Below are 27,098 nucleotides of genomic sequence, written 5' to 3'. Positions count from 1 at the left end.
AGAAATACAAATACAATGTCTGGAGAAAAAAGAAAGGAAACACATAAGAGGAGGAGGGGGTAAGGGAGGGAGGAACAGTGACAGGAAGGGGAAGGAAGAAGAGAAGGAAAAGGAGGAATAGCAGAAGAGGGAGGAGGAGAAATGGAGGAAGAGGCGGGGTGGAGGTGGAGGGGAGGAAAAGGAGACAAAGTTTCCATATGAAAAGGGTACTGAAATCTGATTCTATTTTATTCTTCAAGTGTCTGTAGCTACTAAAACAGAACTAAAAAAAAGTGCTATTTCTAAAACTTTTAGGTCAAAAAATTGAGCCAGGTAGGGTGGCAAATTCACATAAGCCCCAGCGTTGATAGGCTGAGGCTTGAAGATTGAGAGTTCAAAACCGGCCTGGTCTTATATAGAAATACAATGTCTGGAGGAAAAAGAAAAGAGAAAAAATATAAAAGAAGGATGTGAGGAGAGGAGGAGGAGGAGGAGGAGGAATGGTGGCGGAGGAGGGGGAGGAGAGGGAGAGGAAAGGAGCGGAGAGGAGAGAGGCAGTTTTCAAGTGACAAGGGGAATGATGTGATGTGTTGTGATGATGTGATGTGATGATGTGCAGTGATCTGGTGATGTGATGGGAGCTGGTGATGTGATGGGATCTAGTGATGTGAAGTGATGGTGTGATGTGATGACGTGATGTGATTATGTGACGTGTAATTACGTGACATACTGTGGGGATGTAATCTACTTATCTGAAGCATAACTAAAAAAAACAATCTGAAAGCATAACTAAAAAAACCAATCCTGAAAACAGCCGTAAGCCCTGAAACCCCCACCTCTAACCCCAGACACCTAACAACCCAATTCCTTAATGTAAAGCCCTACCCCAATGCATTCCGTGACTTACCAATGTTCTGAATCCCTGGAGGTAGTTGGCCTTATTTTTGTCAAACATGCTTAAGGGGTGTCCAAGTTTACACATAGAGACACAAAGCACTCGATTCCCCACACATACCCTCACATGTGTAGGCAGAGCAGGTGCATGAACACAGTGAAAGCACAGCTGACCATTTATTCAAGTCTCCATTATCACACAAAGTTAGGCACAACAGGAGCACACAATCAAGCGTGGTAGAGCAAGGACTCTGATCAAAAAACACCACAACTGATGAATGCCATTGGAGTGGCCTGGCACACATTCTAAAACACATGGGTTTGGAATCATCAATAGTAACATGTACCGCAAACATGTCTGGAGAAAACAGAGGAGAAAAAAAAAGAGAAGAGAAGGAGGGGAGTGGGTGTAAGAGGCAGGGACATAAGAGGAGAGGAGAAAAGGAGAGAATAAAGTATTCAAATGAAAAGGGGAATGAAATCCCATTCTACTTTGTCCTACATGTAAGTCTCTTGTTACTAAAAATTGAGCCAGGTAAGGTGGCAAATTCAGGTAAGCCCCACAGTTGTAGACTGAGGCAGGAAGATTGAGAATTCAAAAGCGGCTGGGTCTAATGTAGAAATACAAATAGAATTTCTTGAGAAAAATGAAAGGAATGAGAAAAGACAGAAAATAGGAGGAGGGGAGGGAGGCACAGGGAGGGGAGTGGGGAGGAGGAAGAGGAGGAACAGGAGAGGAGGCGGGGAGGAGGAGAAATGGAGGAGGGGACGGGGTGGGGGTTCAAAACAGGCATGCTCTAGTGTGGAAATACAATCTGGAGGAAAAATAAAAGAAAGATAAAAGATACAAAATAGAAGGATGGGAAGACGTAGAAGAGAAGGAGAAGGATGAATGGAGGAGGAGGAGGGGGAGGAGAGGGGAAAGGAAGGGAGGAAGGAGTGGGGAGGAGGGGAAAGAGGAGGAGAGAGGCGGAGAGGCAGGAGGAGAGGGAGAGAGGAAGGGTAGAGTGGGAAAGCAGGGGAGGGGAGGATGGAGCGGAGAGGAAAGAGGCAGTTTTCAAGTGACAAGTGGAATGATGTCACGGGTTGTGAAGATATGAAGTGACCAAATGTGGTGCTGTGATGTGATGTGATGTAATGTGACAAGATATGGTGTGATGTGATGATATGACGTGATTTGATAGTGTTATGTGAAGATGTGACTTTATATGAGATGTGATGTCATATGATGATGTGATGGAGTCCTGTGACTTGGTGACATGATGTGATGATGTGACGTGATCTGGTGATATGAAGTGATGGTATGACGTGATGTGATGATGGTACGTGATATGATGACATGGTGTAGTATGATATGTGAGGCTGTGACATGTCATATGAATAGATGATAAAACATGATGTGCTGATGTGACGTGAAAAGAGGATGAGATGTGATGTGATGATATGACGTAATGTGATGTGAGAATGTAATGTGATTTTCTGAACTAGAAATTGTAATTCACACCCTGAGTATCTTAAAAACACCCAGCCTTAACCATATCCTTAACATCAACAACCCTATACCTGAACCCTAATCTCAATCATACAAACCCTGAAAACAGTAGCTCTAAGAACTGAAAACACCTACCACTAACCACAGATACCTTACAACACGATTACTTAAACTAAAGACCAGACCCAACCCACTCCGTGACTTAACAGTGTTCTGCATCCTTGGACATAGGTGACCTTCTTTTGCCATCCATGCTTAAAGGGGTCTCCAAGTTTAAACAGAGATACACAGCACTTGGTCACTGCCCGTACACTCACATGTGTGTGCAGAGGGAGCACACCATCAGCCATGATGGGGCAAGCACTGATCAAAGAACGCCCACAGCAGCTGAAGGCTGTCAGAGACACATTCTAAAGCACACGGGTTTTGAATCATGAATGCTAACATGTGCCTCAAACATAGAATGTAAGGAGAAAACAGAGAAGCGGAGGAGTGGAGGGGAGGAGGAGGAGACGGAAGCGAGGGTGGTAGAGGCAGGGGCCAGGCACAGGAGGCAGGGGTGGAACAGAGAGGAGATGAGAAGAGAGGGGAATGCTTTTCAAATGAAAAGGGAAATGAAATCACATTCTTTTTTTGTCCTTCAGCTATGTCTCTAACTAATAAAACAGAACTAAAAAAGTACCATTTCTAGAACTTTTGGATCATAAAATTGAGACAGGTAGGGTGGCAAATTCAGGTAAGCCCCACAGTTGGTAGGCTGAGGCAGGAAGATTGAGAGTTCAAAAGCAGCTGTGTCTAATGTAGAAATACAAATAGAATTTCTTGAGAAAAAAGAAAGGAATGACAAAAGACAGAAAATAGGAGCAGGGGAGGGAGGCACAGGGAGGGGAGTGGGGAGGAGGAAGAGGAGGAACAGGAGAGGAGGCGGGGAGGGGGAGGAGGAGAAATGGAGGGGGCGGGGTGGGGGTGGAGGAGGGGAGAAAAGGAGAGTTTTCAAAAGAAAGGGGGAATGAAATCCCATTCTATTTGATTCTTCAGGTAAGTCTGTAGCTACTAAAAATGTGCCTTTTCAAGAACTTTTAGATCAAAGAATTGCTTATGTTATTCATACGAGGAAATGCCAATATCAGGTACTCCAATTGTTAATGGCACTAATGAGTTTTCGAACCCTCTGATCATTATTGGTATAACTATAAAGTTATGACAAATGCATGGGCGGTGACAACTACATTGTATATTTGACCACCCGCTAATACAGCTCCTGGTTCACCAAGTTCAGCTCAGATGACAATGCTTAGACCCATACCTACTATTACGGCTCATTCCGAATATAAGGTATAGGGTTCAAATGTCTTTATGATGTGTTGCAAATAATCAATGATTAATAAACATAAGTATTGATAGAATGGCTGAGTAAGGTATTAGACTGTAAATCTAATTATAGGGGTAGACCCCTTTCTATCATAGTCCTGAGGTGAAATTTCATATTGAATTGACAATTCAAAGGAGCAGCTTCAATCCTGCTGGGACTTCTCCCGCCTTCTTTATTGAAGCTAGATGATTTAGGGTATTTCGCTGTTAACTAACATTTCGTAGGTTTGATTCCTATCAATCTAGTGAGGATTTAGCTTAAAAAAAGCAATTGGTTTGCATCCATAAGATGTAGTATTAGTTCTGCAGTCCTTAGAGACAGAAATTAAAATTGAGTGTTTACTTAAGGTTTTGAAGGCCCTTGGTCTTTGATTAACCTAAATTTCTAATATATTCAGTACAACAATGGAGATAGGGAGAGTGACACTGAGGATAGAAAAAGAAAAGTTGGGATGGGTCATAAGCTTTTGTAATTATTTAGTCGTCATATGAATTTGTTATTATTTGGAAGGGGAAATAATGTAAGGGCAGAGGAATAGATTGGTAGAAGATAAAAGTAAAGGTTTAGTAGGGCTGATATGGCTATAAATATACTTGCTCTAATATTTTTGTTTGACACTTTCTTGGATATTAAATCATTTAGGTAGAAATCCTGTTAGTGGGGGTAGTCCTCCTAATGATATGTGTGACCAGCATAATTAGTTAATGGGGTAGAATTTCATGCTATGGTTAGAGAGGTGGGAGATGAAGAGGTTAATTATAAGTATGATGTAAATAAGTTAAGGGTTATTGCAGTAGAATTATACATTATTACTACTGCTATCCATCCTATATGGGCGATGGATGAATATGCTAGGATTTTTCGTATATGAGTCTGATTAAGACCTCCTCAGCCCCCAATAAGAATTGATGATATAGGGCTGGGAATATGGCCTAGTGGCAAGACTGCTTGCCTCCCCATACATGAAGCCCTAGGTTCGATTCCTCAGCACCACATATATAGAAAATGGCCAGAAGTGGCGCTGTGGCTCAAGTGGTAGAGTGCTAGCCTTGAGCAAAAAGAGGCCAGGGACAGTGCTCAGGCCCTGAGTCCAAGGCCCAGGACTGGCAAAAAAAAAAAAAAAAGAAAAAGAATTGATGATATAGCTATAAACATTATGTTTACATTTAGGTTGTTGGCCATTTGGTATATAATTGAGATTGGGGCCAGTTTTTGTCATGTTAGTACGATAATACCAGAGAATAGTGGAATACCATGAGTAACTTTTGGTACTCAAAGGTGGAATGGGGCTAAACCAAGTTTTATGACTAGGGCAATTGGTAGTATATATTGGCATAGGTTGTCTTTTAGGTCAACTATGTTTCATTGCCCAGATGAATCAAGGTTATTGAGGATATATTATGTAAGGATTATTGATGCTGTTGCTTGTGTTAGGAAATATTTTGTGGCGGCTTCTGTTGAGCATGGGTTATTGTAAATTATTATAGGAATAATTGCTAGTATGTTCATTTCTAGTACTATTCATATGAATATTCAGTGTGAGGTTGTGAGAACTAATATGGTTCCTATAAAGATTGTAAATATAATTAGTGAATATACAACAATATTAATTAGTATGGGAGGGGCTAAAACCAACATTTTCGGGGTATAGGCCCGATAGTTTTAATTAGCTGACCTTACTAGAATTTAGTGTAATTGGTAGCATGAAGAATTTTGAGTTCTTAGGTTGGGTTCGAGTCCTAAAATTCTAGAAATAAAAAAAATATAACCTTTATGTTTTACTCTATCAAAGTAACTTTTGTCAGACATGTTTCTATATTGTCGGTGGTATGCTCGTCGTAAGATGCATAAGTTGGTCATATCGGAAATGTAGATATGATGCTCGGATCATCAGAAACAAAGTTGTTCGAATTAATGATTTTACAACTAGGTTTGAAGTTATCATTTCTGTATTGAGTGTTGAGTAGGTTGGACCAAAAATAAAATAGCAGTTAGTCAATTTATTAGGATGATATTTATATATTCTGCCATAAAGAATGAGGCGAATGGTCCTGCAGTATATTCAACGTTGAAGCCTGAAGCTAGTTCAGATTCACCGTTGGTTATGTCAAAGAGAACTTGGTTTGTTTCAGATACTGTGGAAATAAATCATATTATAGCTAGGGGTCATGCTGGGACAATTATTCAGATATATTCTTCAGACATTGATAGGGATAATATTGAGAATGGTCCAGCTAATAGTATTGTTGATAGTAGGATGATTGCTAGGCTTACTTCATATGAAATGGTTTGAGCTATAGCTCATAATGCTCCAAATATAGCGTATTTTGAAATGGATGCTCAGCCTGATCCTAAAATTGAATATACTGATATGGTTGATGCTCCTAAGATGAATAAAAATCCTATGTTTATGTTAATTAGTGGATGTATTGCAAGGGGAATTCATAGGGATAGGGATAGTGATAATGCTAAAATAGGGGAAATTGAAAATAGAATTAAGGATGAAGTGGCTGGGCGTATAGGCTCTTTAATGAACAGTTTTAAAGCATCCGCGAATGGTTGAAAAACACCGTATGAACCTACGATGTTAGGAACTTTTCGTAATTGTATATAGCCTAGGATCTTGCGTTCTAGTAGGGTTAAGAAGGCTATTGGTGGGCTGGGGATATAGCCTAGTGGCAAGAGTGCCTGCCTCGGATACACGAGGCCCTAGGTTCGATTCCCCAGCACCACATATACAGAAAACGGCCAGAAGTGGCGCTGTGGCTCAAGTGGCAGAGTGCTAGCCTTGAGCGGGAAGAAGCCAGGGACAGTGCTCAGGCCCTGAGTCCAAGGCCCAGGACTGGCCAAAAAAAAAAAAAAAAAAAAGAAGGCTATTGGTAATAAAATTGGAGTAATACAAGGAAATTTAAAATAACCATGCTGTTAAGAAGAGGAGTTGAGCCTCTGATGATAAAGTTTTAAATCTTTTGCAATTGCCGAGCTCTGCCATCTTAACAGTTCGTTATCTTAGAACTTATTTTGGACATGCTAATTTAATTAAGAAATAAATCATTAATTAAGCATTAAGGCGCTTTGGGGAAAGTTGGCCTTATTTCTGGAGAAATAGTAAATAGATAGAAACCGACATGGATTTCTCCGGTCTGAACTCAGATAACATAGGACTTTAACCGTTGAACAAATGAACCTTTAATAGCTGCTGCAGTCCTGATACAACATCGAGGTTGTAAACCTCATTATCGATAGGGACTCTTTAATGAGACTGCGCTGTTATCCCAAGGGTAACTTGGTCCACTGATCAGAAACTCTGGATCAAAGATGACGTAATTTAACCTCAACCTGTAAATCCAGGTCTAGGTCTTTCGGAGGATTATTTTTTCTCCGAGGTCACCCCAACCAAAATTTTCTTCCTAGCTTGTTACTGTTTACCTGTTAGAGTGAGTTTGTTTTCAGTAGAAAATAATTTAAGCTCCATAGGGTCTTCTCGTCTTATTAATTTCCGCCTCTTCACGGAAAGGTCAATTTCATGGATTAAATGTAAGAGACAGTTAAGCCCTCGTTATGCCGTTCATACAAGTCACTAATTAAGGAAGAAGTGATTATGCTACCTTTGCACAGTCAGGATACCGAGGCCGTTTAACATTAGTCAGTGGGGAGGCGGTGCCTCTAATACTTGTAATGGTAGAGGTGATGTTTTTGGTAAACAGGAGGGGCTTGTATTTGCTGAGTTCTTTTTACATTATTAAATCTTTCCATCGTGACATATCTGCGTTGGATTATCATTGATTTGTATGGGTTTAAGATTAATATGGAATTTATTAAATGTTAATGTTAATTATCAATGATTTATTTGTGCAGATATACACTTATGTCAAGAGAAACTATTCTTATTACTTATACTAACATTGGTGCATCTAATATAATTAAACTGGCCCAGTGTATTTCTAGGAATTGTTATAGGTTTTAGCAATATTTATATTTAACTCATGTTGAGCTTCAACGCTTTCTTAATCGATGCTTGCTTTTAGGCAAACTATGATTAATTAAATATTTATTCACTAGAAAAGCTTGAATCCTAATTCTAAAGAGCTGTACCTTTTTAGATTAACGTTAAAATTTACATTTAATTTATTAATATTTTAGGTAAATTTTAAGTTGAACTAAAATTCTTTGGCTGGGCAGCCAGCTATCATCAGGCTAGGTAGGCTTCTCACCTCTACCTTTAATTATCTCACTATTTTGTGACATAGACGAGTTGGCTCTGGTTAGCTATTTAAAGGTAGCTTGTCTGATTTCGGGGTGTTTGGGTAAAACACTTTTTGTCAAATTTATTCTAGTTAGTACGTTATGCAAAAGGTAAAAGGTTTTACCTTTGCGTTGTTATACTTTGTCTTTCCCTTGCAGTACTGTTTCTATAGCTCTAGTAATGAATTTTCTATCTCCTATACTAGTTTAGGGGTGAATGATTTAATTTATACATTAATAATAATTCAGTTTGTGGAAGGCTAGGCTAGCAATAGCTCAAAGCATTCAAGTATTTTAAAGTCTTCTGCGTGTAAGTCAGATGCTTTATTTCAGCTACACTTTGATTAATCCAAGCGCACTTTCCAGTACACTTACCTTTTTACAACTCATCTCCTCTTAATTCTTGTAGTTAAAAGTTATATACTTATCTTTATCGAATATTGAGGAGGGAGACGGGCGGTGTGTGTGTGCTTCACTGCTCTATTCAACTAAACACTCTATTTTTAGTTTACCGCTAAATCCTCCTTTATCTTGTCCATTTCAGACAAGGTTTCGTATGTTCTGGACCAGAAAATGTAGCCCATTTCATGAGTTACACCTCGACCTAACTTTTTTATATAATATAATTGGGCTTACTTGTGTGCCTTTTTAGGGTTTGCTGAAGATGGTGGTATATAGACTGAATTAGCAAGAAATGGTGAGGTATATCAGGGTTTATTGATTACAGAAAAAGCTTCTCTAGATGGATATAAAGCACCACCAAGTCCTTTGAGTTTTAAGCTGTGGCTAGTAGTTCTCTGGCGAACAGGCTTATTTTAAACCTATTTACGTTTACAACTATACATAGTGGGGTATCTAATAACAGTTTGTGTTATAGTTTGTGTTTTAATTAGACAAAATTTCTTTCGACATTGTTTTTCATAAAAACTAGGACTTTTTACAGCTTAGCTGTACTTTAATTTTACTGAATATTTAATTCAACACTCTTCACGCCGAACGTTATTTACTTAGGTCATTTGTATGACCGCAGTGGCTGGCACGAATTTTATCAATTCGTGCATAGCTTACTTTTTATCACTGCTGTAGTATGTGGGGGTGTGGTTAGACGTGGTGTTATAAGCTTCAATTGTTATATTGAGAGCTTAAAAGCTACTCCTTTCATTCTAACTGAATTTAAGGGTAAAATTCAACGGCGTACAGATATCTGCATGTATAATTTTACTTACAGCAAATAAAAAGGCCAGGACCAAACCTTTGAGTTTATGGAATTAAACAATTCTTCTAGACATTTTCAGTGCCTTGCTTTGCTTATAAGCTACATTAACACGGTGGCCTTCGGAGTTTGACTGTCAACTAGTAAGTTCAGATTAGGACTATGTTGGTATTTGCATCTATTAATATTTAGGGAAATGGGTGTTAATAATGTGCTAATCTCCTAAGGGGGGAAGAATAAATATTTCTGTGTATGCACTAGAGTACTATTTTAGTACAAAATTTTTTCATGTCCTCGAGCATTAATATGTCAATGGCTTGATTATTATGGGGTTGGAGAATGTTAGTTAATAAGTCCACCTAGATCAATTGACTGCGTCCATGCCTTGACGGCGTAGCTGAGTCACAGCATACCAAAAATAAAAAAATACCAGGGATATGACAGAACAGTTATGTTAGTCCTGGGCTGATTAGTCACTAACCCATCAAGATGTCTTATTTAAGGTAAACATGTGGGTGATCTTAATTTTATGGCACTGAGGTAAGAACCAGATGTCAGGTATAGTATCACAATAGCTAACCCCAAGTTTTATGGGCCCGGAGGGAGAAGGGTAGGCCGAGTGGGTGGGTGGATGGTTTCACGGAGGATGATAGACTGAGAGACAAGTAGTAGGGGATATCCATGTGTTCAAGGACTAATGACATTTAATGGACTAATGTGGGTATGGTATTATTGTTGACAAGCATTAACTGTACTGTACAATATTCATATTGTGAAGCATTTAATGTGGATATAACATAGGATGTAAATGTACTTTACGGGGGTTATTACTTGCTTATAAGCATGTATGTATTAATAGAATGTGGAATAAGCATTTTATGGTTTATGAACGATTAATCATAATATAAACGGTAATTCTTTTTTGGAGAGTTTAAGATTAAGCCTCATGAAACAGTTTAAATTTATTAAATCTCCCAAGTACAGTGAATAGTTTAATTAAGAATTCCAGCTTTGGGGGTTGGAGGTAGGATTGTATTCTTTCCCTGAATGCTTTAAGAAGATAAAATCTTTGTCTTAGGTTTACAAGACCTACATAATTCTTATACTATTAAAGCAGTCTTCATTTAAGTATTTTCTTTTCAATTAATCCGGCAACAGGGAGAAAGAGAAGGAGAATGGATGTGATTCGACCAATAATGATAAAGGGTGGTTCTACTGGTTGTCCTCCAATTCAGGTTAGAATAAATAAGGCTAAAATTAAAAATAGGATTTCACTAATAAGTCTGAATATTAATCCACGTTGGTTAGATGTATGGAGTGGGAATAGGGCAAGGATTAGGATAGGATCAGGGCAATTACTCCTCCTAGTTTATTTGGAATGGAGCATAGAATAGCGTGGGAGAATAGGAAATATCATACTGGTTTAATATGAGGTGGTGTATTCAGTGGGTTAGCTGGTATATAATTATCTGGGACTCCTAAGGCATCTGGGAAGAATAAAATGATCATAAAGAAGAAGGCTAGCAATGCTACACCTCGTAATAGATCTTTGAACTAGTAGTAAGGATTGAAAGGAATTTGATCTGAATCAGATAGGATGCCTAGTGATTAGATCCTGTTTCATGAAGAAATAAAAGACAAACTATTGCCATTGTTCCAATAATGAATGATAAAATAAAGTGGAATGTGAAACCTCATCAACTGAAAACCCCCCTCAAATTCACTCTACTAGGTCTGAGCCAATATAAGGGATTGCAGATAATAGATTGGTAATTACGGTGGCTCCTCAAAATGACATCTTTCCTCATGGAAGTACATATCCTATAAAGGCTGTAGCTATTACTAGGAATAGAAGAATAATTCCGATATTTCAGGTTTCTTGGTAGAGGTAGGAACCATGATAAATACCTTGTCCGATGTGCAGATAAAGGCAAACGAAGAATAATGATGGGCTGGGGATATAGCCTAGTGGCAAGAGTGCCTGCCTCGGATACACAAGGCCCTAGGTTCGATTCCCCAGCACCACATATACAGAAAACGGCCAGAAGCGGCGCTGTGGCTCAAGTGGCAGAGTGCTAGCCTTGAGCGGGAAGAAGCCAGGGACAGTGCTCAAGCCCTGAGTCCAAGGCCCACGACTGGCCAAAAAAAAAAGAAAAAAGAAGAAGAATGATGCTCTGTTAGAGCGTATATATCGGATTAATCAACCATAGTTAACATCTCGGCAAATATGGGCAACTGAAGAAAATTATGTGAGTGTATCCGATGTGTAGTGCCAAGTAGAAATTTGGATAATTAAGCATACTCCAAGAAGGGATCCAAAGTTTCATCATCCTGAGATGTTAGAGGCAGTTGGAAGGTCAATGAGAGCAGGGTTTACTATTTTTATGAGAGGGTGAGACTTTTGTATGATTGTCATTATAAGCTGTTTTTATAGTTGAATTAACAACGATTTTTCATGTCATTGGTCGTGGTTTAAGTCCATGTGAAAATTATGACAAATTTACTTTGCTTAACGTTAATCTTAATGGTTTTAGGTTTTGTGGGGGTGGCTGTTAAACCTTCACCTATTTTCGCCGGTGCAGGATTGATTGTTAGTGGGGCTATTGGGTGTGGTCTAATAATTCTAAATGATAGCCCTTACATTGGTATGATTGTATTTTTTATTTTTTTAGGAGGAATGTTAGTAGTATTTGGCAATATAACTGCTATATCACCTGATGAATATCCTGAAATTTGAGGCTCAAATTTATGACTATAATTTTTATTATTATCAGGAATCTTACTAGAAGTTGTTTTAGTAATTACTGTTCTGCATTTTGAGGGATTAGAAGGTGTAGGTGGATTATATAATTTAGATAATATTTTAGCATTTGGTGAAGATGTTATTACTAGTTCAGAAAAAGATTCACTTGAAGTGGAGGCTATTTAAAGCTATGGGAGTTGAATTATAGTAGTTGGTGGTTGAACTCTATAGCTGTTTATCTTATTATTGAAATTACTTGTGGCGTTTAGTTAATAATAGCTAGTAGAAGTAGGGTGGATAAGATGAATGATGAAAAATAAATTTTTAATAGGCCTTTATGATTTGACACAGAGCTAGAATCAGATGTATTAATGGTAGCTAGGGTATTAGGCATAATTTTTTCAGTTCATGTATAGTCTATAGTTGATGTTGCTAATTTTTGGTTAAATGTGACACCTGTATTAGGAACCAGTCAATGTGTGATGGGTGGAAAAAATCCTAGCAGGTTACAGGAGTTGAATGAATACGATTTTTGATATAATTTAAAATAAGATGATATAATGTTTAGTTCTATTGCAGTTACCCTACAATAGTTACTGTTAGAGCTGTTAATTTGATTATAATAGGCATAGTTATACTTTGGGTGTTGGTAGGATTAATAAAGTTGGAAAATAGGAAACCAGTGAAGATGCTTTCTATTAGAAGGCGTTTGATTGGATTAATTAGGCTTGGATTATTTTCATTGATGGAATTAATTGGTAAAAATTGTGGATGTCCTATTAAAACGCAGAAAATAATTTGTGAGCTGTAGATAGCTGTAAAAGATGTTGCAATTAGGGTGATGATTAGGGCCCGAGAATTTGTACATGACAGATTTATTGCTTCAAAGATTAGGTACCAGTCAGTTAAAGCTAGGCTACCTAAAATTAGAGCAGATATTGTAAATGATAGACATGGGGCCATTCCTATTTTTCGAATGTCTACTCCATCATTTAGGTTATGGATAATTGCGCCAGAACATATAAATAACATAGTCTTGAAGAATGCATGTGTACAGATGTGAACAAATGATAAATAAGGCTGATCAATGCCTACAGTTACTATTATCAGACCTAGTATGCTTGAGATAGAAAATGAAATAATTTTCTTAATATCATTTTGGGTCAGGACACAGATTGCTGTGAATAAGGTTGTAATGGCCCCAATACACAGAATTAGTGATATAATATTTGGGTGACTGGCTATAAGAGGATAAAAACGAATTGGCAGGAAGATTCCTGCTACAACTATAGTACTTGAGTGTAGTACAGCAGATACAGGTGTAGGACCTTCTATGGCAGATGGAAGCCATGGGTGTAAGCAGAATTGAGCAGATTTACCAGTAGCTGCTAGAATTAAACCCAGTAAGGGTAAGGCAGTTTCATTACTTATTAAAAATTTTTGTTGGGCTGGGGATATAGCCTAGTGGCAAGAGTGCCTGCCTCGGATACACGAGGCCCTAGGTTCGATTCCCCAGCACCACATATACAGAAAAAAACGGACAGAAGCGGTGCTGTGGCTCAAGTGGCAGAGTGCTAGCCTTGAGCGGGAAGAAGCCAGGGACAGTGCTCAGGCCCTGAGTCCAAGGCCCAGGACTGGCCAAAAAAAAAAAAAAAAATTTTTTGTTGAGGGCTGGGGATATAGCCTAGTGGCAAGAGTGCCTGCCTCGGATACACGAGGCCCTAGGTTCGATTCCCCAGCACCACATATACAGAAAATAGCCAGAAGCGGCGCTGTGGCTCAAGTGGCAGAGTGCTAGCCTTGAGCGGGAAGAAGCCAGGGACAGTGCTCAGGCCCTGAGTCCAAGGCCCAGGACTGGCCAAAAAAAAAAAAAATTTTGTTGAAGTTCTCATGAATTACAGTTGGAACATATTATTAGCTGTGACTGGGATGATCATAGTGATGAGAAATATAAGGAGGTAGGTCATAAATCGGTTTAGGTTTGGATATGAATGTATATATCATGTAGAAAATTCTATGATGGACCAAGTGACGAATAGGGCTGTAGATTAAAAAAAAAAAAACAGCATAAAGATCTAACTTACAGCTTATGTATAATTCTATGGAGTGAATAGTTATTCGGTGATAGAGATGACTGTCTCTTTATACTGATGCGTAGGAATATTGGAATCAGAATAAAAACGTAGGCTCATTTTATAGATTTAGTAATTTGATCAGGATAAGTTAGTGTTGGTTGACCCATTAAAACTTTTGTTAGGGGTTTTAGAAGAATAGCTAATATGAATATAAATGATAGGGTAAGCATTACAGGTTACTTTATTTTGAATTTGCACCAAATTTCTGGCTCCTAAGGCCAATGGATTAATATGATCCTAAAAAAATTAATAAAAAAAATGCCATACTTTTATGTATGGGTGGAGGAGTTAGCAGCTCCTCTTTACTTTTTCAGGTAATTAAAAGAACTATAATGCTTTGTTTCTAGATTCACAGTCTAATGTTTTGATTAAACTATAATTATAGTATGTAGGGCCAAGAATGGGGCTTGGGTGATTTTTAAGAAGAATGATTGGCATTAAGTGAAGAAAAATTAAGGTATGTTCTTGTGTTAGCAATGGAAAGGAGGAGGGGGGGAAGGCAGAGGTGGAAACGGAGGAGGCAGGGAAACAGGAGATAAGGAGACGAGAAGAGGGAGAATAATGATTTCAAATGAAAAGGGGAATGAACTCCCATTCGTTTTTATTCTACAGGTAAGTCTGTTATTAAAACAGAACTAAAAGAGTGCCTTGGGGGGGGGGGAGAGTCTTGAGGCTTGGACTCAGAGCCAGAGCACTGTCCATGGGTTGTCATTTTTCAGGAACTTTTACATCATAAACTTGAGCCAGGTAGGGTGGCAAATTCAGGTAAGCCCTACAGTTGGTAGGATGAAGCAGGAAGATTGAGAGTTCAAAATCAGCTTGTTCTAATGTAGAAATACAATGTCTGGAGGAAAGAGAAAAGACAGAAAAAAGGAGGGGGAAGTAGGGGGAGAGAAGGGAGGAGGAGGGAGGGGGAGGAGGAATGGAGGAGGAGGAGGGGGAGGAAAGAATAATATTGAGCCTGGTAGGGTGGTATATGCAGATAACCACAACAGTTGGGAGGCAGAGGCAAAAAGACTAATATGAGACCCGCCTGGTCTAAAGCAGCAATACAATGTCTGGAGAAAGAAAAGAGAGGAGAGGAGGGGAGGAGACAAAGACAGAAGAGAGGGAAATGGGAGAGGAGAGGCCACTTAAGTGAGCCATTAGTTGGCACAAGTGCAGTTTTCTTCAATGTACTAATACGTAAAAGCTGCTGGTCTCCAAGAATCCAACATCAACTGTATTCTGCATGGTAACAAATAACGCCAATCCTAGATATAATGAACCACCAAAAATGTACCTAAGAATCACCATCAACACAACAGATTTGCACATGTTAATCAGAAAAAGAATGAACAGTCACGTGTACCACTGTTGAAAAATCAATAATATACAACTTATGAAGATTCAACAGTTACTTGCATCTCCTTCCATGTTCACATGTTTGGACCATGTGTCTCAGGTCATTCAGTGGTCTGTTCTTTTGTTGTTGGCTCTCATGGGCTGTCCTTGAGCCAGTGGCACTTCTGGTTTTCTGGCATTTAATCAGAGATAAGAGTCTCAAGGACGGTCCTGCCAGGGCTGGCTTTGAGCCATGATCCTCAGATCTCAGCCTCCTGAGTAGCGAGGATTACTGGTGTGAGCCACTGGTACTCTCTTCTTGATTTATTGACACTCTGTACTTAGAAATTAATGGGTACTTTGTCTCACGAGTTTTGCAGCTTACATTTGGAATCTTAGGAGGTGTGTACTGATTTCCTTTAAAGGATTTCAATTTATCAGACTTTTCTTTTAATGGCTTGTGGATTTTCTGTCACCCATGATAGAACCTGCTAATCTCCAGGCTTCAGCCTTATCCAGCCCAAGCATCATGGTGGCCTTTACAGCCTGAGTCTACATTGCTCAGTGCATGCCTGGGACATCCCACACTCTCTACCATCACACAACACTCATGTTGATCAAATGAAGCCCATGCTTCTGTTGCTTCAAAGGCAACAATGTCTGATCCTCAGATGTGCCTGAAGTGTCATCTCAAAACTCAAGACTGGGGCTGAGAATGTGGCGTAGTGGTAGAGTGATTGCCTAGCATTCATGAAGCCTTCAGTTCGACTCTTCAGTACAAAGAAACAGAAAAGCCCGGAAATGGTGCTGTGGTTAAAGTGGTAGAGTACTAGCATGAAGCAAAACGAAGCTCAGGGACAGCTCCCAGGCCAAGTTCAAGTACCAGGAGTAAACAAGACAGTCCACATGGCATCCTTTATGGCTAAAGTGTGTGTTTTGCCAAGTCTCATTATGCATACTGCTTCATAGCAGCAATGGAGGCCCCAAGTATCTGTGTGGCTACTTAGGTGAAATGCGTGTCTGAAACTGCGCACTAATGAGCATAAGGGATAGCTCCCATGGTTTGATAGGCCATTTGCCTGGTAACACCATGGCACTACTTCAGCACAGCTTTCAAGTCCCTCCATCGCCCAGTACTACCTTGGACCATGGCCAGCCAGGGTCTGGGTGCTTCAGTCCCAGCCACACTGATTGCTGAGCTCCTAAATTAAACCCAGTGGCCATCTTTTCATACCATGTCCTTGTTACCTTCTCCCTCATTCCTCCTCATATGATTGTGATTCAAAGATTAGAGGGGGCTGGGGATATAGCCTAGTGGCAAGAGCGCTTGCCTCGCATACATGAAGCCCTGGGTTCAATTCCCCAGCACCACATATACAGAAAATGGTCAGAAGTGGCGCTATGACTCAAGTGGCAGAGTGCTAGCCTTGAGCAAAAAGAAACCAGGGACAGTGCTCAGGCCCTGAATCCAAGGCCCAGAACTGGCACAAAAAAAAAAAAAAAAAGATTAGAGGGTCTTATAACCTTGACCTACAGTGATACCAACTTCAGAATGTTTTTGAATGGGTGTCACTTCTTCAGTGGAGGGGGTGTCATTCAAGCCACTTTTCTACATTGGGCCATAATTACAGATACTACACTCAAAATTCCAAGTGTATTTACTCCATGTTTTCATCTGATACTAGACACATTTTGCCCTCAAAGTACTTACAGTCAGAAGAAATCAACAGGCACCAAAGGATGGCCATACTGGAACTTCTCCCCAGGGAAGTGGGATCCTATACAGGTAACAAAGGAAGATCAAAATGGAAAGTCACACAGAAGCTCCTTACTAGAAAACTTGAATAAAATCAGACTAAAGGAACTGACTGGGTTATATTAAAAGGGTGAGGGTCAGTGTTGAGTTGCTTGCCTAGGTCGTGGGAGGCCCTGAAACACAATAAATTTTAAATTCACCAAAATGAAATTTAAATACCTTGGTATGCTGAACAAAATGTGTGTAAGACCTAAGTAATAAAAATAAATTAAAAACAAAATATGCCTTTACCTCCTTCTCAAGGCCCCAAGATGGATATAAAAGTATAAATGAAAACTTGATGCAGATTTGAACAGAGGCCAGGGGCCTGGGCAAGGCATGAGTTCTCCAGAGCAGGTTCTAATGGGGGCCCATCCACACTGTTCTACCTTGGGATATAGAGCCAGAACCTCTATTCATGATTCCAAGTGTCCAGGCTCTACACATTTTATCCAGACACTCTGTACATTTTCTCTTCAAAATGCCTACAAAGGCTGGAAAACATGAAAACCAAAGGCAGCATAAAAAGAACCAGGGCTAAGACCTGAGGCACTTGCCTAGCTTGTGGAAATCCCTGGAATACAATACCACTGGCACACACAAAAAAGAAAGTGAGGGACTGAGGATATTTCCTACCAGAAAGAGTGCTTGCCTCGCATACATGAAACCCTGGGTCCGATTCCCCAGCACCACATATACAGAAAATGGCCAGGAGTGGCGCTGTGGCTCAAGTAGCAGAGTACTAGCCTTGAACAAAAAAAGGAAGCTAGGGACAGTGCTCATGCCCTGAAGTCCAAGGCCCATGACTGGCAAAAAAGAAAAAAAAGTGAAATACTTTGTCATGCCTAATAAAATGTGGCTCACTCTTGTCAACCTAGCTAACTCAGGAGGCTGAGACAAGAGGATCCAGGTTCAAAGCCAGCTCAGGCAAGAAAGTTAATAAGACTGTTATCTCCAATGGCCCACCAGAAGTGGCACTGTGGCTCAGGTGGTATAGCACTAGTCTTCAGCTGAAGACCTCAAGGACAGAACCCAGGCACAGAGTTCACACCCACATTCGTCAAAGAAAAAAATTTAAATGAATAAAAGTTTAAAAATAAATATGTGTAAGACATATGATAAAAAAAATTAAAATCTTTTTTTTCCAATCCTGGAGCTTGAAGTCAGGGTCTAGGCACTGTCCCTGAGCTACTTTTGCTCAAGTGTAGTGAACTACCACTAAAGCCACAGCCCTACTTCCTTTTCCTGTGTATGTGGTACTGAGGAATCAAACCCAGGGTTACATGAATGCTAGAGGAGCACCTACCACTAAGCCACATTTCCACCCAAAGAAATATTTTTGTGCTGGTCCTGGGGCTTGAACTCAGGCATGAGCACTCTACCACTTGAGATACAGCTCTGCTTCTACTAGAGGTTTTTTTGTTGTTGCTGTTGATTGGTGATAAAGAGCTCATGGACTTTCCTACCAGGCTGGATTCGAACTGCAATCAACAGATTTTGGCCTCCTGAGTAAATAGGATTACAGACATCTGGAAAAAACATTGTCCACACAACCCCTCCACCCTAACCTCTGTGCCCTATGCAAAACCTGGATTGGGACCTATGTACTCCTAACCAAGATTTGTTGGGATCCACTGAGGCCATCCTACATTGGACTGGACACCTAGATCCAACATCTACCATTCCAATGTTCAGCACTTAGGCCTCTCCTCTGTTGAGAGGGATCAGAGCCATGGCTGACGGAAGGAAAAACAGGAAAAGGCCATTTAAACCACACTTTCTGCTCCTGCCTTCTGCTACCTCCATCCAGCTCCTAACAAGACAGATCTCATGACAGGCATGGGGGAAGTGATGGCCCACTGAGACCACCATGGGACATGACTCAGTATAAAGGTGCTTGCCTGGCTGGCAAAGCATGCTCCAAAAACTAGACAAAATACCTTGGCATGCCAAGTAAAATGTGCAATAAACGAGAGAGGCAGGCTGAACTTCTCCACACACTTTCACAAGTACTCCCACAACCATGCCCTGTGCCTGCGTAGACTAAAAGCACCATCTAAAGTCTTTGCAGTGACTGGAAGCTGGATCCAGAAGCCTGGTTTGGGGCTGTTATCATATAAATTATCAGAGAAACCACATTTTGACCAAATTTTGGAGTCTTTATTAGAATACTAACAGTCTATAGGCTGCCAATGGTTACAAGAGCCAGCTGCCCACAAATAAATTTATCACTGTTAGGCCAGAGAGGAAAGAAAAAAACAAAAACTATACTAACAAACCAATTCAGCTCCAAGAGCTGATTTGGGACACCATGATGACCAGAGATAAGCAAAGAGACAGGACACAGGATGCAAACATGGAGATGTGTGGCATGGTGTAATGGCACCAGTGCTTGTCTGGGCCTAAATAAGGTAAAGTCGGGGACAGGGTAATAGGAAGCTCATAATACCAAGCATTGCACTGACATGTTCAGTAACCTACAAGGGAAGTGCTCACATCTGTCTCCAGGAATTCAGACACAACCATCAACAGGGGGTCAGAATTCCCTCCCTCCACCATGAAGAAGAAATGCCAGACCCTACAATTCAACATGTGTGTGGCCAAGATGGCGCCGGCCAGACCTGACCTCCTTACTTCAGGGCTTAGGCAGCCTGAAGCCACTAGAGGTAGAGGAAGGGAACAAATGAACTAACAAGAGAGGAAGGCCGCACTTCTTCACACACAATCACACCACACACCCATGTTCTGGGACTGAAAGTGGCAGCTAAATTTGACAATGACGGGAGCAGGCTACAGAGGCCTGGTTTAGGGACTGGCCTCGCCCAAGCCACTTTAGGAGAAGCAGACCGTATTTCTCCACACTGTCCCTCACCTGTATCCATGTCCTGGGCCTGCCTAGACTGAAAGTGCCAACTAAAAGCCACCTGTGGAAGCCTGGTTTGGGGACTAGCCTCACCAAAGCCACTTCAGGAAAGACACAAACCAACACAGAGAGGCAGGCAGGCAGACAATAAAAACCAAAACCCATGCCATGGGACTGCCAAGACTGAAAGCACAGGCTAAAAGCTCTGCACTGACTGGGAGCAATCTCCAGAAGACTGGTTTGAGGCCTAGCCTAACCGAAGCCAACAGGGAGGCAGGCCACGCTCCTCCACACACTTTGACAAACAGCACACAACCATGGCCTGGGAATGCCAAGACTGAAAGCCAGCTAAATGCTCAGCACTGACTGGAACCCGGCTCTGGAGGCCTGGTTTGAGGAGTAGCCTTATCAAAGACATTTGAGGAAAGGCCCAAAGGAGCAAACAGGAGAGGCAGGCCATGCTTCGCCACACACATTCACAAGCACCCCACACCCATGCTGTGGGCCCCACCTGCCAGGAAGCTCAGCTTAGCTATGCTTGTCTTCTGGAGTTGCCTCAAGGTCATCTTGGTGCACCTGGGTCCAGCCTTCTCCACACACAAGCAGCATCTGCACACGCAGTCCTCCATGATTCCCCCATGCAGAAAAGTGGATGCTGCCTGATAAGACAGGTGTACGGAAGGCCAACCCACCACCAAACCACAGTAAGCATGACCAGCTTTGTAGGCCTGAACCCAACTAGAGGACCCTCAGAGAAAGGAGCTCTTCCTAGCCTCTTGGCATGTCAGTTTGTTCCAGGCAGAAGTGACCTAAACCAATCCAGTGCCCAAGCCACACCCCTTGCCACTCCCCTCTCATCCTGTGTTGCCCCATAAGCCCAATCCCTTCACCTCTCATTTCCTTGCCCTCACCCCTCCACTCTCCTGCAGTGATGACCCACAAGCCTCAACCCTGCACCTCAGGCTCCACTCCTCCACCCATGTTCACAGTCAGCCACAACCAATGCCTGGGCCTGGCAAGACTGAAAACCACAGCTAAAAGGATGGGTACTAACGAAGCCAGCTCCGGAGGCCTGCTTTGAGTCCTAGCCTCACCAAAGCCACTTCAAGAAGGGCACAAACAAGCAAACAGGAGGGGCAGGCTGCAGGCTGCACTCCTCCACATACTTTCACACCCACCCCACAACCGTGGCCTTGGCCTGCCGAGACTGAAAACCCCAGTTAAAGCCTGAGCACTGAGGAAGCCAGCTCCAGAGGCCTGGTTTGAGGCCTAGCCTCCCCGAAGTGACTTTAGGAAGGGAACAAACAAGCAAACCGGAGAGGAAGGCGGCAATTCTCCACACACTCTCACACCCACCCAACAACCGTGGCCTGGGCCTGCCAAGACTAAAAGCACCAGATAAAAGCTCTGCACTAACTCCAAGCCGACTCTGGAGGACTGGTTAGAGGCCTAGCCTCACCAAAGCCACATCAGGAAGGGCACAAACAAGCAAACGGGAGAGGCAGGCCCGGCTTCTCCACACACTTTTACAGCCACCCCAAACCCATGCCCAGGGCCCCACTGCCGCTTAGCATAGCCTGTCTTCCATAGTTGCCTCAAGTCCGCTTGATGCACCTGGGTCAGATCTTTTCTACACACAAGCCAAAACTGCGCAGGGTCAGCATTCCTCCAGGTGTCCCCACACAAACAAGCGGATAGTGCCTGATGGGACTGGTGTACCGAAGCCCAGACACAACGCGAAACCACAGAGAACTTGACCAGCTTTGTAGGCCCAAACCCAAAGATGGGGGCTACTGGCAGGACTGCCAGTCCCAGGCAGAACCGACCTAAACCAGTCCAGTGCCAGGGCCACGCCCCTTGACTTCTCACTTCCTTCTGCTTTCTCCGCCCCTCTCCTGCTGTAAGGCCCCATAAGTCCCACCCCTGCACCTCTACCTTTCTTGCCCTTGCCCCTCCCCTCTCCAGCTGTGATGCCCCATAAGCTCCAGGCCTGCACCTCTAGCTTCCTGGCTCTTGCCTGGCCTTTCTCCTGCTATGACACCCCATAAGCCCCGCCCCTGTACCTCTAGATTCCTGAGGCCCCACCAGCGGACCTCCTGCCCAGCTTGCCTAGCCGAAGGCCTTTGCTCCAACCCAGGGTCTGGTGCAGAACACTCCACAAGCCTTCAGGGTCTCTCCTGCACCTAGAACTATCAAACCCACTGGCACAAGCAGGCTTAAGGGGACACCTGCTAGGGATGGCGGCTAGGGGCATCACATGGCCACTTCCATTCATCCCAGATTACTGTCACAATCAGACTTGGCAGATGAGGGGGCAAGGGGAGAAAAAACAAAGAGGAGGACAGACAAGACCACAGAGCAAAACAAAACAAGAATAAGCAGGCTAGGTTTTTATTCATGTTTATTCATTACTCTGTTTTCCAAGTAGAAGGGAGAAATACCTTTTTTATCACATGGGTCTCAGCTAGACATTTACAGCAATCTACTTGGTCAAGGATGATTTTAAATTAAAACATTAAATCTTCTCCTGACTTCATCAACAAGTATTTCTTTCAAAAATTTAAAACAGGGAGACAGGCAAACAGACATGGGAAACAACAGCCAGGAATTCATAGACAACAAGCGCTATCTTCACAAAAGTTTCCATCCAAGATTAGTTTATTTGGAGCTCCATGCTCCCTCATAAACTACAAAAATGAATGAAAAGCATGTACTCTCCCTCTCCCTGCCTTCTTCCTTCCCTCACTCTGACCTCATCCCTCCTTGCACAAATAATACTCTAGAAACAGAGTAAAGAGATCTTTAAAGATGAAATTCATGCTGGAAAACACAGAGACAAAATAACACACACACACACACACACACACACACACACACACACTTAGACAAAATGAAGCCAGAATATGGGCTGAAGCACAAGTAGTGCAGCACAATCTTCATTAGAAAAGCTAAAGAAAAGCACCCAAGTCCTAAATTCAATCTCTATTAACAGCACGCACACACACACACACACACACACACACACACACACACACACAAAACTAAAGGAAAAAAAAACACTTCCACACACATACATGTCACACCTGTCATTTCCCAAGCAAACAGCAGAGGGCACCCTACCACTTGGGACAGCACCACAGAGCCCAACTGACTCTGAATGGACAATTTCCACAGGTTCCTACTAATGGTCACTTGGGTACCTTCTCATTGAAGCACTGAGGGAGTCATTGAGCATAGGGCAGAGTCCAACTATTAGAGAAATACCTAAAGGTAGAAATAATGGGTCACAGCATAAGATGTTTTTAATTCTACAATGGCTTCACAAATTTTAGACTGAGAATGTGGAAAGGAACCAAATATGAAAGTCATTCAAGAAGACTTGGTTAGCACGTGTCAGCGGCCAGGATTCAATAGCCAACCCTAAAATGTAGTTTAGAATGTATTTTGGAAATGGTAGATGAACTCACAACTACTGTGTACTTTCCTTACTAATGCCTAAAATACACTATGTGGATACAACATTCAGTTACATTTCTACCCGTGTTCACATCTTTGGATTGTGTGTCTCTCAGATCATTCAGTGGTTTATTATAAATTTATTGAATCACATTCTGTAAGTATTAACAGGTGCTTTTTCTCTGGAGAGTTTGGCAGCCTATCTTGGGTGCTTTGGAGATTTTGGCAGCTTGACTTGGAAATCTTAGGAGGTTTGTACTGATTTCCTTTGAAGCAGTACAGCTTATCGGATGATTCTTTGATGGCTAGTAGATTTTCTGTCACCCACCATAGCACCTACTAATCTCCAGGCTTCAGCTTTGTCCAGCCCAAACATCACAGTGGCCTTTCCTGACATCTTCTGTTTAGCCTCTGAAATTTCAGTGCTCAGTAGATACCGGTAGAGGCTAGACGCTCATGGATGCCCTTGTGCAGGTAGGTGTGCTTCAGATGGACAACATTACCTTAGAGCCAGATACTGTGAGCCTGCACCTCCATGGGACATGACGAGCTTCTCTGCAGATTCAGTCACCCTCAAAAACCAGTGGCTTCCCACATGCCTTCATATACCCTAGCAACCCCACAGGTGAGCAAGACCCAAAAATCAAGTTGCGCCATGCTGTTGGTTGATTGCAGCCATCTGGTGTGCCTTGAAAATAATTCAAAGACACACAGTGAAACCCTCCCCCAAAAACTCAAACGACAAAACTTGTTCAAAATCATTACCAATAAGGGAAATAAGAATCAAAACCACAAGACATCACTTCATAAACAGAAAAAAAACATGTAAAAATGATCAAGTATTGGTGACCAAAAATAAAGAAATGGATATTGTTCATAGAAATGTAAAAATGTGCGGCAGCTGCGGAAAACAGTTGGGCACATGTGAAACAAGAGCTAACACTTTAATTTCCATAGGATCCAACAGTTCTATTCCTACATAAACTGACACAAGTGAAAATATTCACACAGAAATGTGTGGATAGATGAATGTTTAACAGCATTAAGCACAACAGCAATTCGATGGATACAAGCAAAGTATCTAGGACAAATAGACACACAACATGGGCAGTGTGCATCACTAAAGTGTTCAAGTCCTTCTGTATCATGTGAACATTACTTAAATCTTTGAAAAGATTGAGTTCCCAGAATACTCTTAGGATGAGTTCACTTCCCATTGTTACTCATATCTGAAACAATTGAGATTCTTTCTCCCTCTACAAATTATGGAACCAATAACAAAACCAAGAGCTAATGCAGTGATGGAAAGTTTATACTTCAGCCAGAAATAAAAAAAAAAAATCTGTGGTAGAAACAGAACCCCCATTTCTCATCTAAAAATGGGGTCCTTTTAAGACTAAGGTCAAAAGAGACATTTTAACTGAGTAGAATCATTCATAACTTTTTTCAGGAAATGATTAAACAGCCAGTCTAAGTGGCAACGTTTTTGGCTAAAATGGGTGTTGACACATCTCCTTCTGCATCCTGCCTCATGAGAGCAAAGGAGGCCACAGTTGTCTGTGTGGCTGCATAGGTGGGGATATTGTCTGAAACAGGGCACTGGCTAACACAGGATAACTCCTGAAGGTTAAGAAGTCATTTGCCTAGTGACACCATGGTGCCACCTCAGCATAGCTTCCAAGTTCTGCCACAGCCCAGTGCTACCTGGAGCATGGCCAGCCAGAGTCTGTGTTTTTGTGTCACAGACACCTTGCTTACTCAGTTCCTAACCTAAACCCAGTGGCCATCTTTTCATACCAGGTCCTTGCCTCCTTCTCCCTGATACCTCCTCAGATGATTGTGATTAAAGTGATCAGTGGGGGCTGGGAATATGGCATAGTGGCAACAGTGCTTGCCTCCCATACATGAAGCCCTGGGTTCGATTCCCCAGCACCACATATATAGAAAGTGGCCAGAAGTGGTGCTGTGGCTCAAGTGGCAGAGTGCTAGCCTTGAGCAAAAAAAAAAAAAAAAGCCAGGGACAGTGCTCAGGCCCTGAGTCCAAGCCCCAGAACTGGCAAAAAAAAAAAAAAAAGGAGGGGCTGGGGATATGGCCTAGTGGCAAGAGCGCTTGCCTCGTATACATGAGGCCCTGGGTTCAATTCCCCAGCACCACATATACAGAAAATGGCCAGAAGTGGCGCTGTGACTCAAGTGGCAGAGTGCTAGCCTTGAGCAAAAAAAGAAGCCAGGGACAGTGCTCAGGCCCTGAGTCCAAGGCCCAGGACTGGCCAAAAAAAAAAAAAAAAAAAAAAAGGAAAGAAAGAAAAGAAAAAAAAAGTGATCAGTGTCCCTGACCTACAGTGATGCCAACTTTAGAATGGTTTCTGACGGCTGTCATCTCTCAATAAATGGAAATCAGTGTTCTGTCAGCACGAACCATGGGCAAATATGCTGCTCAAAAAAATAAAAACCTCACAACAACCCGCTATGTGTGTTTAATCCCACGTGTAGAAGGGAAGATGAAGTACAGGTGAACAGACCACTGATACTGTAATTGCATAGCCTCTTAGTGCTTAACACTCAGATTCCCACCCAGGTTAAGAACCCCAAGAACTACTCAGGGCATCATCTAACAGCCCTGTGAACATAAGCCCAGGACACATGGGGTGGGTGGGGGCACTACAGATCTTGGGGGGGGGGGTCACGTGTGTCTGGCCCTGAAGTGGCACAGATTCTATGTGAAGCATCAGGAGCCTCACTAGCCAGAGGCTCCCAGAGGCTGGGCCCCGGAAGTGGATCCACACTGGTGTTTTACACTTGGTTACACATGAGGATGCCTACTCCTCTCTTCTGCCCATACCACTCCAACTCTGGATGCTAAAGACCTATTCTAGCCATGCCTTGCTCCCACTGACCAGGATCAGGCCACCAAGGTTCACCAGGAAACTCTGTGGTCTCTGCAGATCACAAGAGCAATACCTACCTCAGCTAGGAAAGGCTTGAGCATAAGGGAGCCTGTAGCTGCAACTACTTTCTTCCCAGGTCACAGAGAAACTTGAAGCCCCAAGGAGGTATGCCAATGTCTCAGTGCCCAGAGACAGACTAGGTTCTGTCTGATCCTGCTGCAAACCTTAGTGTCCCCAGGACTCACTGAATTACATCACTGCATCACCCAAAGTCCAGTACTCAGGGTCAGCAGGGACATACCTAGGGAATGAGAAGTAGGGACCACCAGCAGTAGCATTGTAATGGGTGTCCCTTAAATTCGTATGTGGAAGTTCTCCAGTACCTATAAATGTAACCATATACAGAAATGGGCTCTTGGCAAGTGTTAGGGTCATCCCTAAGTCACCTTTTTGGTGCTTTCTTGTATACAATGTCTTTTGTTCCCTCACTTCCACTCTAAACCACTATTATTATGCCACTTAAAAGGTGGAAACTGAGGCTGGGAGTATGGCTTAGTGGCTTGCCTCATATTCATGAAGCCCTGAGTTCAATTCCTCAGCACCACATATATAGAAAACAGCCAGAAGTGACACTGGATCAACTGGCAGAGTGCTAGCCTTGAGCAAAAAGAAACCAGGGACAGTGCTCAGGCTCTGAGTT

At 42.1% G+C, this 27,098-nt stretch overlaps 1 long non-coding RNA gene across 1 annotated transcript; it reads right to left on the bottom strand.

The window, feature by feature from the left end:
* Nucleotides 1-8,350: 8,350 nt before the first annotated feature.
* Nucleotides 8,351-25,005, bottom strand: LOC125356519. Its single transcript, XR_007211915.1, has 4 exons — nucleotides 24,993-25,005; nucleotides 12,969-12,973; nucleotides 10,027-10,029; nucleotides 8,351-8,803 (listed from the first exon to the last, which is right to left on the bottom strand). It is a non-coding gene; the product is annotated as an uncharacterized LOC125356519 (long non-coding RNA).
* Nucleotides 25,006-27,098: the final 2,093 nt, after the last annotated feature.

Source organism: Perognathus longimembris, chromosome 1 (genome assembly GCF_023159225.1).
Source record: "Perognathus longimembris pacificus isolate PPM17 chromosome 1, ASM2315922v1, whole genome shotgun sequence".
NCBI lineage: Eukaryota > Metazoa > Chordata > Mammalia > Rodentia > Heteromyidae > Perognathus > Perognathus longimembris.
Note: the sequence above shows the minus strand (reverse complement) of the source record. Positions and strands in the feature narration are given on the sequence as shown.